The sequence below is a fragment of the Elephantulus edwardii genome, unplaced genomic scaffold (assembly GCF_000299155.1).
Source record: "Elephantulus edwardii isolate Elephantulus edwardi_28Jun2011 unplaced genomic scaffold, EleEdw1.0 scaffold00005, whole genome shotgun sequence".
Classification (NCBI taxonomy): domain Eukaryota; kingdom Metazoa; phylum Chordata; class Mammalia; order Macroscelidea; family Macroscelididae; genus Elephantulus; species Elephantulus edwardii.
Window position 1 is genome coordinate 14,831,384 of NW_006399755.1, and position 15,821 is coordinate 14,847,204.

A 15,821-nucleotide genomic window follows, 5' to 3' on the forward strand; every position below is an offset into this window, starting at 1 on the left:
ATATATACAGGGAACTCTGGGGGTGTGGTGTTTACCTAGCCATTAAGTTTTGACTTTGCCATGTTGTTGGGCAGGAATGTGTGGATAGCGTGCATTAGCCTATTTAGATGAGGATTGGCTAGTCTCACCATTCAATTTAGCAGATCTAGTAACAGAATTTGAGAATCTCACCAAAAGCAAAGGGAAGCAGGTATATAGTTTGTGCCTTTCAGGACCAGAGATTCTTGAGTCAACTAGACTTACAGCAAGAAAGCCTTTGCCGAAGCAGAGAATCCGAGATGGAGAAGAGAAAGAACAGACCTTGGGACTGAGACCCCACATAAACCAAGAGCTAAGAATGTTTGTCCAAATGTGTTGGAGGACTGGGGAGATGGGGGTGGGGTGGGGGAGGGGGGAAAGCCATAACTAACTAACAGGACTCATAGCTCTGAACAAAAGGCTCAAGGCTGAGATGCCTGTGAGCACATTTCAAAAGCTAACCCTAGTGACTGTATTCTGCTACTAACCTGAATTATATATAGCCTTTGACTTCCCTAATGTGGTTCTGTGTGGTGTGTAAGCTATCACATCAGATTTTGGACCCAGTAGAGCAGTAAGATTGGTATTGGGATGAGTAGAAAGAGGTGTGGGAGCACTGAGGATATGTCTGACCTAATGGGAATTAGTTTTGTGTTGTTAATGTTGATGGGGACAGACCCCTTTGTGAAGTTGGTAAAGGTCAAGTATAGCCATTATCATATGGCCCTTCCTTTTTTCATGGGTGGCCTAGCAGGTAGGCAGTTGCCTCAAAGCAGGAAGTTCAAATCCACCAGCTGCTCCACAAGAGAAATAAAGGCAGTCATCTCCTGTGCTGCTTGAAAAAAATGCTCTGAGGGTCAAGTTTGTGTCAATTCTGACTCAATGACACTAAGAGAGATGTAAAGATACTCACACACTATACACACACACACACACACACACACACATATTTGTTGTTTGTATTTACCATCAAGTTGGAACCAACTCAGAGCTGACCCTCTAGTGGGATTTCAAGATGATGTCCCTTTCCAAAGAATAATCTCTCCTAGCAACATTCCCAAAGTGTGTGAGATGATGCTTAATCACCTTTGCCTCTGGCTGCACATTCTCCAATATGTATGTTTGTTCGTTTTACAGTCCATGTGATCTTCAGGACTCTTCTCTAACACCTCATTCAAAGGCATCAATTCTGTCATGCTTATTCATTGTCTAGCTCTCAGATGCATCACAAGTCATTGAAAAGACAAAGGCCTGAATCAGATGAACCTTAGTCTCAAGCTGACATCATTACTCAATAATTTAGAAAGGTCCTTAGCTGCATACTTTCCCAGTGCAATACATCTCCTGACTGCTGGCAACAAAGATATTGTTTGTGGATCCAAGTAAGATGAAGTAGTTGACAGTTTAAATATTTTCTCCATCTATCATGATACTGCCTATTGATCCAGTGTTGAGAATTTTTGTTTTTTTTAAGTTGAGATACAATTCACATTAAAGGCTATATGTACTCCTTGATCTTTTGCAGCAAGTACTTCAAGTCCTTCTCATTTTCGACAAGTATAATGTAGGTTTTGATGAGTCTTCCTCCAATCTTGATGGCACATTTTCTTCAGAGTCCAGCTTCTTGAATATTTTGCTCAGCACACAGACTGAATAGGTATGGAGAAAGGCTACAACTCTGACAAACTGTTAAGAGCTTTAGTTTTCTTGGCTCCACAATCAACATCATTGTTTGTTTGTTTGTTTGTTTCATTCACATTATTGTAACTGAAATTTTATTTTATGTACAAAGTGCTGATCTTGTTTCTTGCCATGTAGAGGTCTTGGGCAGTGCATCCAAGAAAGATCACTTAATCCAACTTGAAGTACTGCCAGAAACACTGGCAGCACATACTCAGTCTGTATTTCCAGATCAGTCCGTGTCCGTTTGAGCACACGCAGCAGGAGAGGGAATCCTGGCCGAATTTTTGCAGGTGACTCCAGTAGAGCTGCTGGTGACCAATCTTGCTTGGAGGCAAGCAGCAGGCAAAAGGCCACAATAAATATTCTTGATACCAGCAGCCAGGAATTCAAAAGACGAATTGCACTGGGTAATTCTGCAGTCAAAGACCTCTCCAGAGTATTGAAGAGCAACGATGTCAGTCTGGAGACTAAGGTGTGCCTGATCCAGACTATGGTCTTCACAATTACTTGCTATGCATCAGAAAACTGAATAATGACTAGGGATGATAAAAGGTGAAATGATGCTTTTGAGCTGTGGTGCTGGAGAAGAATATTGAATAAACCATGGACTGCTAAGAGAACAAATAAGTTTATCCTGGAGAGGGTGAAACCAGGCTGCTCCTTGGAGGCAAGGATTCTGAAGCTTCATCAGACATACTTTGGACATGTTGCAAGGAGGGACCAGTCCTTGGAGAGGGACATTATACTTAGGAGGGACAGCATAGGAGGGGAAGATCCTCAATGAAATGGATTGACTCTGAGTGGAGTAATGGCAGTTGATGTGTCAGAGACAATAAGGTTGGTTCAGGATAGAACAGGTTTCAGAATGTTGTACTTAGGGTCACTATGAGTCATATGTGACTCAACGGCACATAACAACAACAGTGTCTTCTAGCTTTGTTTGCACAACAGCCTCTAGGTCTGGGTCTAGATTTCACATGGCCATGATTAATTGTTCTGGTTTCCCATTCTTCTCACTGTTAGCCATACTTTTCTATGTGTCACACAGTCAAATGGCTTTGTGTAGTCAATAAAGAAAAAATAGACATTCTTCTGGTATTTTCTTTCAGTCAGGATCTATCTGATGTCAGCAATGATATCCCTGGTGCTACAGCCTCTTCTAAATCCAGCTTGAATTTCTGGCAAATCTCTAGGTGCTCTGTGTGTGTGTGTGTGTGTGTGTATATTTGTTGTTGTTGTTGTTGTTAAGTGCCATCAAGTCACAGGTGACTCATACTAACCTTATGAAGGAGAGTCCTCGATGCTTGAATGCCTTTCATCCTCTCTCCAGGTTCATAGGGTTTCCAGAGGCAAGCTATTACGGAAGTGTATGCCCTTGTTTTTCACAAAAGATCTTTCCCATTACCTTCATCCCACCCACACATCGAATTGTGCAACCCTATGATTAACACCTTACCCCTCCATCCTCACCCCTCTATTTTCACCCTCCCCCCACCTTGAATCCTTATACTCATTCTGCAATAATGATTTTATACAGTATTTGTCCTTGTGGGACTGAGTTAGTTCACTCAGAATAATGCTCCCCAGTCCCTCCCAAGGTTGGTAGTAATTTACAAAATGATAGCTCCTATAAGTAGTATTTCTTTGAATGAATATACCACTTTTCAGTCCATTTGTTGGTGGCTGGACACCTGTGGTGGTGAACAATGCTGCTATGATCATTGGTGTACAAATTTACATTTGAGCCTCAGTTCTCATTTTCTCAGGGTATATTCCAAGTGATGGAATAGCTAGATCATACAGTATTTCTATGTTCAGCTTTTGGAGGAAGCTCCAAACTGCCTTCCAGAGTAGTTGTGCCACTGTATAATCCCACCAACAATGTAAAAGAGTTACTATCTCATCATATTCTGTCCATCATTTATGATTTGCTGTCCTGTTAAACTTTGTCACTACTACTGGAATGAGATGGTATCTCACAGTGGTTTTGATTTGCATCTCTCTTATTGACAGTGATTTGAAGCACTTCCTCATAGTTCTGTTGGCCATTTGAATATCTTCCTCTGGGAAGATTCTTTCCATGTCTTTTGCCCATTTTTTTGCAGAAAGCTGAAACAGGATCCACACAAAAATCAAGTCAAGGTGGATAAGAGACTTGGGAGTAAAGCCCAATACCATAAAAGTTCATAAGAGACAAACTAGTATCAAGCTTAGAAGCTCTAATCTATGGTATAAAGAGAGTGCCAAATACAGCCAGAAATGTACAATCTGAAGAGAATAAAAGTGATGAATGGACCTTCTAAAGATTAAAACCCTATATTCATAAAAAAAAAAATCCAACAGGGTGAAAAGAAAACCTGCTGACTGGGAACAAACATTTAGTAATACCATCTCAGAGAAGAGTCTCATAATGAAAGTTTATAGAATACTCCTGGGCCTCCACAAGAAAAAGTCTGAGAATACAATTACCAAATGGGCAAAAGACATGTTTTCATCATTTTTAAACGATCTTTAGCAGTATTTTACTTTGTTGTTGTTGTTATGTGCCATCGAGTCGTTTCCGACTCATAGCGACCCTATGCACAACAGCTCTAAACCCTGCTCTATCCTGTGCCAACCGCACCGCCTCTGACACACCCATCCCGATTACCCCAGTCACCGAATCAATCCATCTCATAGAGGGTCTTCCCCTCCTGCGCTGTCCCTCCACCCTCCCAAGCATGATGTCCCTCTCCAAGGACCCGTCCCTCCTGGCAACATGTCCAAAGTATGTCAGACGAAGCCCCAGAATCCTTGCCTCCAAGGAGCAGCTTGGTTTAATCCTCTCCAAGATGAATCTGTTTGTTTTCCTGGCAGTCCATGGTACATTCAATACCCTTCTCCAGCACCACAGCTCAAAAGCATCCACTCTCCTTCTGTCCTCCCTAGTCATTGTCCAACTCTCTGATGCATAACAAGCGATTGCAGATACCATGACCTGTATCAGGCGCACCTTAGTCTCCAGAGAGACACTGTTGCTCCTGAGTACCTTTGAGAGGTATTTTACTTACATGTGATATTAATGCTATTGTTTGATAATTCACACATTCTGTTGATTATTATGTGAATGATATGTATAAATGTACATAATCACCACTGTTGAGTCAATTTTGACTCATGGTGATCCTCCATCAGGTTTCCAAATCTGTAATTTGCTGGAGGAGACTAGGAGACTGCTTATTCTACTCCTGCAGAGCAGCTCGTGGATTGCAACTGCTGACATTTCAGTTAGCAACACAACACATAAAGCACCACTCAATTACTCTTTATAAGTAAGAATGGTAAGATTTTATCTCACAAACTTCTGGCATGTTTTAAAGAAAGGCCAAAAAAAAAAAAAGAAAGGCCAGTCCCTGTAAGAAGACAACCTGCTTGGAAAAACAGAGTGAGTGAAAACAAGGAAGAGCCTCTATAGATGGACTGACAGAGTGCCTAAAATAATGTATTTAAGCCCAGTAGAGACTGTTAGGATGGTGTGGGCTGGGGCAAGGTTTCTTTTGTTGAACACAGGGTCAGCCATGAGTCAGAGCCTATTCACAACACCTATCAATAAAATAAAAATAAAACTGTTACTAATTTTTAATTCTCTTTATAGTGTTCTTACTCTATTTCCTGTAGTAGCTTTTCCCTTAACTCAATCCAATAAATATTTCAGGAATGATTTATCATTCAGGAATATATAGAGGAGACCCATATGAACTTGTCTCTCTCTCTCTCTCACACACACACACGGTGTGCATGTGCATTGTGCACAGAATAATCTCTCTTTCATTGCTCCTGAGTCAGAACCAATCGATAGTTGACCTTCTAGAAGGTTGCCAAGGCTGTAAATTGCCATGCAGGAGATTGTCCACCCTTTTTTCAACATAACCATTGATGGAATTGAACTGCCAGGGAGAGAGACCTTTGGTTAGCAGTACAACTCCCTATAGACTATGCTCTCAGAGCTGCCTGAAGATAAATGCTATATTAGCTACATGGGTACCATAAAAAAGAAACCCAAAACAAACCCTTAATCTTGTTAAAGAATGATTTATTTAATATTATCTGTGAGATATAGTTATAGTGAGATATGAAGAAGCTAGGCCACATTTTAGTTCTGACTCACAGCAGCTATATATACAACAGAATATCCACACGATATCCTCATTCTTGTTTATAAATGAGCCCACTGTTAGAGACAATGTGTCAATCCAGCTCCTTGGGTCTTCTTTATCTGTTTACCCTCTGTGCTGCTACTTGAATGTGCACCTGCCAGGCAGTTCACAACTGCTGGGCAGGAAAAAAAAATAGGAAATCTCTTCCCATGTGGTTTACAGCTTCCTGAAAAACTCCCCAGAGGTCAACTTTGAGTTAGTTATCAGATGAAGGGAATGAGCTTTCCCTCCTGCTTTACCAGGCATGATGTCCTTCCTCAGGCTCTGGGCTCTCCTAATAATATGCTGAAAAGTAAGCTAGACGAATGCTAGTCATTCTCATGTTTAAGGAGAATTATGGTAATATATCTTCCAAGACAGATTTGTTTGGGTTTCCCCCCCCCCTTGCATGATACATCTGGTATTCACCAACACCATAATGAAAATATATTAAATCTTCTTTAATTTTTCTTATTCATGGTGCAGCTTTTGCATGTATATGAAGTGACTGAAAATATCATGGCTTGTGTCAGATACACTTTAGTTCTCAAAATAACACTTTTTAAAAATACTAGTTTTTTTTACAAAATTTGAATATGTTGTTTTTGAGAACAGATTCTTCCAATTTCCCTCATCCCCCACCCATCAAATTGTACAACTCCATGATTAATCCTCCCTCCCCCCGCTCATCGTCATCCCTCTACTTCCAAGCTCCTCCACTCCCCTTGGATTCTTACACTCGTTACACAATAATGGTTTTATACAATATTTGTCCTGTGGGACTGAGTTAGTTCACTCAGCATAATGCTTTCCAGTCCCTTTTATATTTGAACTATTTCAAGTATTGTTGTTAGATGCCATCCAATTGAGTATGATCAGTAGTAACCCCATTAACAATACATCTGAAACCTGTCCTATCCTATGCCAATCTCGTTACCTCTGACACAGTCAAGTCCATTGCTGCAGTCACTGTGTCATTCCACCTGGTTGCGTGTCTTCCTCTCATTTGCCATTCTTCTAACTTTCCAAGTCTGACGTCCCTCTGCAAGGAATAACGTCTAGCAAATGTCCAAAGTATGTGAAATGAAACCTAATCATCTTTGCCTCCAAGTAGACTCTAGTTACATTTTCAAGACAGATCTGTTCTTCTGGCATACCATGAGATCTTCAGCACTCTTCTTAAACACCACAGCTCAAAGGTATCAATTATTCTTTTGTTATCCTTATTCAAGTCTAGCTCTCAGATGCATAGAAAGTGATTGGAAAGACCATGGCATGAATCAGACACACCTTAGTCTTCAAAATGACATTGCTGTTCCTCAATAATTTGGAAAGATCCCTGACTGCAACCATTCCCAGTGCAATATGCCTCCTCATTTCCTGACGGCTGGTACCAAGCATGCTGATTGTGGATCCAAGTAAAATGAAGTTATTGACAACTTCAATCTTTTCTTCATCTATCTTGACATTGCCTATTGGTCTAGTGGTAAAAATTTTTGTTCTCCTGACGTTGAGGTGCAATCCATATTGAAGGCTATATTCTTTGATCTTCCGTAGCAAGTGCTTCAAGACCTCTTCACGTTCAGCAAGCAAAATTGTGTCTCCTGCATAATGCAGGTCATTAATGAGTCTTCCTCTGATCTTGATGCCACATTCTTCTTAATAGATTCCAGTTTCTGAGCAAAAATAATTTGCTCAGCATGCAGGCTGAATAGGTATGGAGAGAGAATACACCTTTTGACACACCCTTTTATTAATTTTAAACCTTGTAATGTACAACAGCTTCCTTGTCTAGCAGATTTCACATGAGCACAATTAAGTGCTCTGGGATTCTCATTCTTCTCAGTGTTACCCATAACTTGTTATGATCCATACAGTCAAATGCCTTTGCATAGTCAATAAAGCATAAATTGACGTTCTTCTGGTATTCTTTACTCCCAGCCAGGATCTATGTGACTTCAGTAATGATATTCCTGGTATTATGGCCTTTTCTAAATCCTGATTGAACTTCTGGCAGTTCCATATCTATGTACTGTTCTAGCCATTTTTAAATGATCTTCGGAAGTATTTTGCTTGAATGTGATATTAATGCTATTGTTTGATAGTTTCCATATTCTCTTGGATCACCTTTCTTGGGAATGGAAACAAATATCCATAGGCAAAAAGTGCAACAATGAATGAATGAAAATCCAAAATCTCTGTAGATGGTCACTAAAATGAATAAGATAAAATTTAAAAAATATCCATTGGCCAGACAGCTGTCCTCCAAATTTTCTGGCATAGATCAGTGAACACATCCAGGTGTGCACCTGTTAGTTGAAACATGTCAATTGGTATATCATCAATTCCAGGGGCTTTAATTTTTGCCAATGCCTTCAATACAGCTTCAACTTTCTCCTTCATTAACATTGTCTCCTACTTATGAGGTATTTCCTGGAATTTTTTAGTGTCAGTCAATTCTTTTTGGTACAGTGACTCCGTGTATTCCCTATATCTTCTCTTGATGCTTCCTAAATCATTCAACATACTGCCCACAACATCTTTCAATATTGCGACTTGAAGCTTAAGTTTGTTTTTCAATTCTCTCAGCTTAAGGAATGCAGAAAGAGTCCTTCCCTTTTTATTCTCCTATTCTAGCTTTAGTATATTCCATTATAATACTTTGTCTTTTTGAGCTTCCCTTTTAAATCTTCTGTTCAGGCCTTTTACTTTGACATCTTTTTCTCTTTGCTTCTCAATGCTCTAGTGCAATCTTCAGTATATTTTCTGTGTGATTTCAGTTTTTTTCTCTTTTGTAATGACTTTTTTTGCTCTCTTCATAGATGATATCCTCAATGTCATCCAACAACTCATGTGGTCTTCAATTTAAGTTGTTCTCCCAGTCAGCTCATCCAGTCTTCAATCACTGGTGTTTAATGCTTCAAATCTATTCACTTGAGGCCATAATATGTTAGGAACTGTTCTGGGAACTAAAGATATGCCAGTGAACAAAATGGGGGGGGAATCTCTCTCTCTTTTGAGGTTTACATTTTTGTTAAGGTAGACAAGCAAAACATAATAAATAAAGAAATTAAATGGGATGTTAGAAGGCAAGTGCTATTAAGCAAAGTAAAAGCAGTCGAGAATGCAAGACAAGGAGCACAGCTGAGAGGAAAGTGAAGCTTTTAAATATGATGGTCGTGGTTGATCTTAATGAAAGGTGACCCTGACCAAATACTTGAAGGAATTAACACCAGTGGATAATCCCAGTGGAATCTAGTATAGTTCATTAGATTAGTGCTACTCCATTAGTCTCTATTATTAGTGATATTAGTGATGGTTTAAGGCTTTGCTTTGGACTAACCAAAGTTAAATTAATGTAAAGGCCAATTAAACTGTTACCATTGAATCTTGCATTCTGATGATGCTATGTGTGTAAAGCACAATTGCACTGCTGCGTAGCATTTTCAAGGAGCTTTAAAGATATAGCTTGTAGCATATTTTTGCTGAGAACATAAAGGTGGAGAGTTTTAATCCATCAGCTGCTCTGAGGAATAAAGGCAGACAGTGTCTTCTTATAAGGATTTATATCCTTGGAAACCTGGTAAAGGAGCACTCTGAGTTTAGATAGACTCAATGGTAGTGAATGACCTTTTGGTTGCAGATCACCAGATCTTTATCCAAGGTGACACTGGGTGCGTTTGAATTGCCAATTATAGGCAGCATGATGACAGAAGGAGAAAAGATTGAAATGTTCAAGGACTTCATCTTACTTGGATCTAAAATTAGCATCCTTATAGGCACTAGTAGTCAGCAGATCAGGAAACATATAGAATTAGAAAAGTCTACTGTCAGGATTTTTCCAAATCCTGAAGAACAATGATGTCAGTTTAATGACTAAACTGCACCCAATTCATGCCATGATCTTTCAAATTATCTACTAGCTGGACAATGAATAAGGATGACAGAACAAGAATCCATGCCTTTGAATTGTGGAGCTGGAGAATAATGCTGAATATCCCATGGATTGGCAAAAGAACAAGCAGATATGTCTTGCAGAAGGTGCTACCTAGAAGCATGGAGAAGGTTTGCCACACATACTATGGTCATGTTTTCGGGAAAGCTTTTCCTTGGAAAGGGATATCATGCTTGGAAAGGTTGGAAGGTCTGCAAAAGAGAGGAAGAACCTCAACCAGATGAACTGATACAGTGATAGTTGCAATGGGCTTAAGTGTGTCAGGGATGATAAGAATGGCATAGAATTGGGCAGGGTTCAGATCTGTTGTTCATAGGATTGCTATGAGTTTTATTCAACTCGATGGCATCTAACAACAACAGTCAAATTCTTAATTTCACTAACCAGTGACTTTAAACATTTATTTAAAAAATTAATAGGTAGGAAAAACTTTTCCTGCTTTTATTATGCACTTGATTTTCTAAATTTCACAAACTTAACAGGCTCTAAGATCCAGTTCAGGGAGTTCTGGTGGCCTAGTGGCAAGAAGCTGCAGTGCAATCCCAAAGATACATGGTTCAAGGCCACCAGTTGCTCCGTAGGAGAAGGATGGGCAATCTCCTCTCGTGTGATTACCTACCTCTAAAAACCTCTGGAGGGTCAGCTATGGGGTGGTTCCAACTCTACAGTACACAGTAACAACAACAACAGGTGGGAAAAACAATTGAGGTAGAGTTAAGAATTGAATAACTTTCTGGAAATGGAAGTCTTAGGGGTTATTACTAAATAGTATAGGAACACTAAAATGACTGAAACATGGATGATCCTATGGTGGTTAAGGCTGTGTGTCAGCTTTGTGGCTTGTGATTGATTGGTTGGCAGTTATGATGTGGTCACTCTTTTGATGTGGTTTGGTGAAAAAGGATCATTCCTTTGATGGGATTTGCTGAGTAGCCAGTTGGCTCAAGTGGCATTTTAATGGGCATGTTGCCTGCATTGAGTATATAAGAAAGTCTGATGGAACTGGCTTGTTTTTTGTTCAATCTCCAATGTGCATCTAGAGCCTCACCTCTCTGGTTTCTTGGCCCTGCCTTATCTGCTGACCTTGGATTCATTAGCCTCCCCAACAACTTACCACTGACCTGTGACATGCCAGCCTTTACAAGCGTGTGAGTCATTTCCTTTGGATAAATTTTTCTTTAGCTGGTATGTTGCTGTTGTTGTTATATACTGTGGAACCAACGCATAGTTGGCCCTCCAGCAGATTTTTGGAGGCAGTTAATTGCATGGGAGGAGATAGTCCATCCTTCTCCTTCAGAGTAGCTGGTGGAATGGAAACAAGTGACTTCAAGTTGGCAGCACAAATCCTTACCAAGGAAATTGCCCAAGCTCCTTTTATTTGAGACACACACACACACACACACACACACACACACACACACACACCACACACACACTACCCCAATAGATGTTTTTTTAATTTTTTTTTTTTTATGTGTACCATCAAATCGGGTCTGACAGGTACAGAAGGAGATTGCCCCTCCTTTTCCAGAAGAGCATCTGGTGGTTTTGAACTGTGTACCTCTGAAACTGCAGTGCAGCTTCTTGCAACTAGGCCACCAGAGCTCCCTGCCCAATAGATGTTTTAAACCATCTTAAGAATAGATTTTAGGTGAGCTCTGGTGGCCTAGTGGCAGGAAACTGCACTGCAATCCCAGAGTTGCGCGGTTCAAATCCACCAGATGCTCTGCTGAAGAAGGTGGAACAATCGCTTCCTGTACCAGTCAGATCCAATTTGACAGTACACACATAAAAAGAATAAATAAATAAATAATAATTATAAAAAAAGAACAGATTTTTAAAAAATAACAGATTTGATGCATTGAACATCAATGATTGAAGACCAAATGAGTTAGGGAATAACATCAAGGACATTATTTATGAAGAAAAGGCATTACAAAGACAGGGAAGAAAGGGGGGGGGGCGGGGAGACCAAAATAGATGTCAGTTTGTGAAATTTGAATTGCAATGAAAAGAAGCCCAAACAATGGGAAAGAATTCTGAGGTAACAGAAGATTTCAAAGTAGCTCGAGAAAACAAATTAAAGAATTATAATGAAATGTGCAAGGAGCAGGAGTTAGAAAACCAAAAGGGAAGAACATGCTTGGCATTTTTCAAGTTCAAAGAATTGGAGGACAAATTCAAGGGTCAAGCTGCAATACTGAATATGGGCAAAATCTTCAATGATGTAGGAAGCAGGTATCTGATGCATATGCACTATGAGTGGTTTACATACATACATTCATGCATACATGTTGTTGATGATGTTATTGTGTACTGTAGAGTTGGAAGTGACTCTCTGACAGTTTCTCAGAGGCAGTTAAGATTGCCCATCCTTCTCCTGTGGAGTGGCTGGTGGCCTTGCACCATGTGCCTTTTGGATTGCAGCTCAGCTTCTTGCCACTGGGCCACCAGAGCATATATCATGTGTACCATTGAGTCAGAATCGACTCATAGTTGATCCTCTAGTGGGTACTCAGAAGTTGTATAAATAGTATGGGAGGGCATTGCCCATCTTTCTCTCACTGAGAAGCTAATGGATTTTAACCATATGCCTTTGAGTTGGGAGTGCAATATTCATGGTTTTACTCTTCTGTAGAACTCAACCTAAGACATTTGGTACTGAGAGGGGTTTTAGAGAAAAAAAAATTGTAAAAATGGGTTTTCTATATTTGTTCTCAAGTCTGAATAGTCTTAGATTAGTGGCACTGATGCCTTTACTTACATTAGTATAAAGAGCTCGGCTAATCTATGGCATGAGGTGGGAATATTATATGCAAAATATAACCAATATATCAAGTGAGACTTGATAGGGAAAGTGAGATGAGCTCAGAGTTACTGAGTCATTGTTCAAGTGTCACATTAAAAGACCATAAAGTTATGGTTACCAGGGATGGGAAGGAAGTGAAAGAAGAATTAAAAAAAAAGATAAATTTGGTATGAGAAAAGGTAATATATGATAAGGGGTTGATCATACATGATAATTAGTTGATTGTTGCTGTTATTGTTGTGTTCTGTTGCATGTGAACCAATTCATAGCTGACCCTACAGTAGATGTTCAGAGACAGTAAGTTGCATGGGAGGAAACTTCCCATATTTCTCTCACTGGATAGCCGGTGGGTTTGAACCCTGTGCCTCTGGGATTGCAGCACAGTTTCTTACCACAGTGCTGATTAGCCAGTTGAAATTAATGCTATAAACCAAAATGAGTATGAATGTTGGAATGAAAAAACCGTGGGCAGAATCAGGTACACTTTAGTCCTCCATCTGAAATAATTTTATACCCTCCTGAAAATCACCTGGAGGGTCAGCAGTGAGTTGGTTCCAACTTTATGACAATGAGAAATTTGGCTGAACTAGTCTGGCCAGAGGCACCAGCTCTCCTACTCTAAATCTCATGAGATTAACTCATCTGCAATTTCTTTGTCTGAGATTTCACCTATGGCAGAGGCTGAGACATTCATTGTCTAAGGAATTACCTGAGGTGAATGCCTTACAGAACACTACTGAATATTTCTGGGAACTACCTCCACCACTCATTTTTTACTTCTAGATCTATGTTGGTGTTATTGTTATGCATATTGTTAATCTTCCCAATCCTCACCCGAAGGATACAGCCTTTTTGTAATAGTGACAATTCGTTTGGGAATAGGAAATACTCAGGCTTTTTAAAAGGATTGTTAGACACCAGTTCTGAATTGACACTAATTCTAGGACACCTAAAATGTCACTGTGGTCCACTAGTTAGAGTGGGGTGTCTGGAGATTAGAAACTTAGCTCAGGTCCATCTATCTCACTGTGGATCTAGTGCATCCCCAAAGCCATTCTTACTGTTAAAACAGCAACTGAGAGTGGATCTCTGACATGTAGAGTAAGGGATATTATGGTATGAAGAGCCAAGAAGAGGCCATTAAAATGGCCTTTACCTTGAAGAGCAGTAAATCAAAAGCAATATCACATTCCTGGAGTAATTGCAGAGATTGGTATCTCAATAAGGGGTTTCTTCGCTAGAGAACCCTGCCTAAGAGCGATTCCCAAAAGAATGACCCTTAAGGACATTTGGCCTGAATAACTGTTATGTTTTCATGTTGAGTCATGTAGAGTCAGAAGAGATTCATAGCTGACCCTCCAGTGGGCATTGAAAGCTGTAAATTGCATGGAGGGAGACTGCTCATCTTCCTCCTGAAGAGGCAGCTTTAGGATTCTAACTATAAGAGAGGCTCAGGCTTTGTGCTAGCACCACAACTCCCTATGGACTATGCCACCAGTTGTTGTGGAATGTTGGGGAGGAAGGGAGGGTTTCTGGCCAGGACGGGTCGCCTGAGCTCCAGACAGGTGCAAGCCTCACAATGGCCATTAATACGGGTAGAGCAAGCTCCCCTGTGTTTGGCTGTATTGGCTCGAGAAAGCTCGCCACCTGGGAAGACAGCTGCCTTGTCTGTTGAGCCTGGAGTGATCTGCATGAGGCTGAGGTTCTTCTGACCAATCCACATGTCCCACGTCTGTAAGCCCACCCTATCCTGTCTATATAAGTGCAGTGCTTATCCCAATAAAACCGAGCTGGATTGACTCTCTGATTCTCTCCCGGAGTGGCGTCTCTGACGTGCTTACTCCCATCAGGTTGTCGCTGTTGGTGCACTGATGGCGGCAACCAGTGCTCCTTTTTAACACCCTCTGTCTTGTCTTATTGCTGTCAGGTTGGAACAGACTCATAGTTGACCCTCCAGCAGGTTTTCCAAGGCTGTAAATCACATGGGAGCTCTGGGGGCCTAGTGGCAAGAAGCTGCACTGAATGCATGCAGTTTGAGGCCACTGGCTGCTTCATGGGAGAAGGATGGGCAATGTCCTTCCATGAGATTAACGACCTCTGGTTAACTGCTGGAGGGTCAGCTATGAGTCAGTTCTGACTTGATGCTACCCAACAACAACAATGGGAGAAGACTACCCATATTTCTCTGAGATAGTTGCTATTGGATTCCAAGTGTCTGAGAGGCACGACCTTTGGGTTAGCAGTGCCACTTCCGGAGGACTACCACCAGCAGTTCTGTGGGAGGAAGATGGAAAATCTCTTCCCATGTGATTACAGCTTCGAAAATTCACTGGCAGGTGGGAAATGAATTGGTTCCAACTTCACAGAAATATGTTTCAAATTGTTATTGTTAGGTACTATCAAGTCAATTATGAATCATAGTGACCCTAAGAACAGATCTCATGAGCCCACTGTTACAATAATTGTCTATCTTGTTGAGTCTTCCCTTTTTTCTGATCCTCTGTCTTTCCCAGTATGATGTGTTTTATTTCCCCTGGTAGAAAGTCTTTAATCAAGAACTGGCCCTTCCTAACAACAAGCCCCCAAAAGGTGAGGCCACGTGTCACTCACTTTAAGAAGCACCCTGGTTGGACTTCTTTCAAGATAAACTTGTTTGTACTTTTGTCAGTCCATGAATGAGATCATTAGAACTCGTCTCCTAAGTTTTAGATAGGATCGCTACCAGCTGGAATTGATTTGATGACACCTAACAACAATTGTTATTGTTGACGTTCTGGTCAACAGTCAGTACCTGTCTTGGTTTTCAGAGCAGATATTGAGTTTTGAAATTATTCTTTCTACAGATGTAATCAGTCTGATTCCTGTGTTGTCCATCAGGCGAGGAACATGTGTATAACCACCATTTGTGTTTTTATAAAAGATATCTGCAATGAATGTTGTTGTTATATGCCATAGAGTCACTTGTGATTCATAGCGGCCCTATGTACAGTAGCCCTGAAACCTGCTCTATCCTGTGCCTACTTTACTGTCTCTGACTCATCTACCCTCATTACCCTAATCACTGAACCAATCCATCTCATTGATGGTCTTCCTCTATTTTTGTCCCTCCACCCTTCCAAGCATGATGTCCCTCTCTAAGGACTGGTCCCAAAGTTTGTCAGAAGAAGCCTCAGAATCCTTG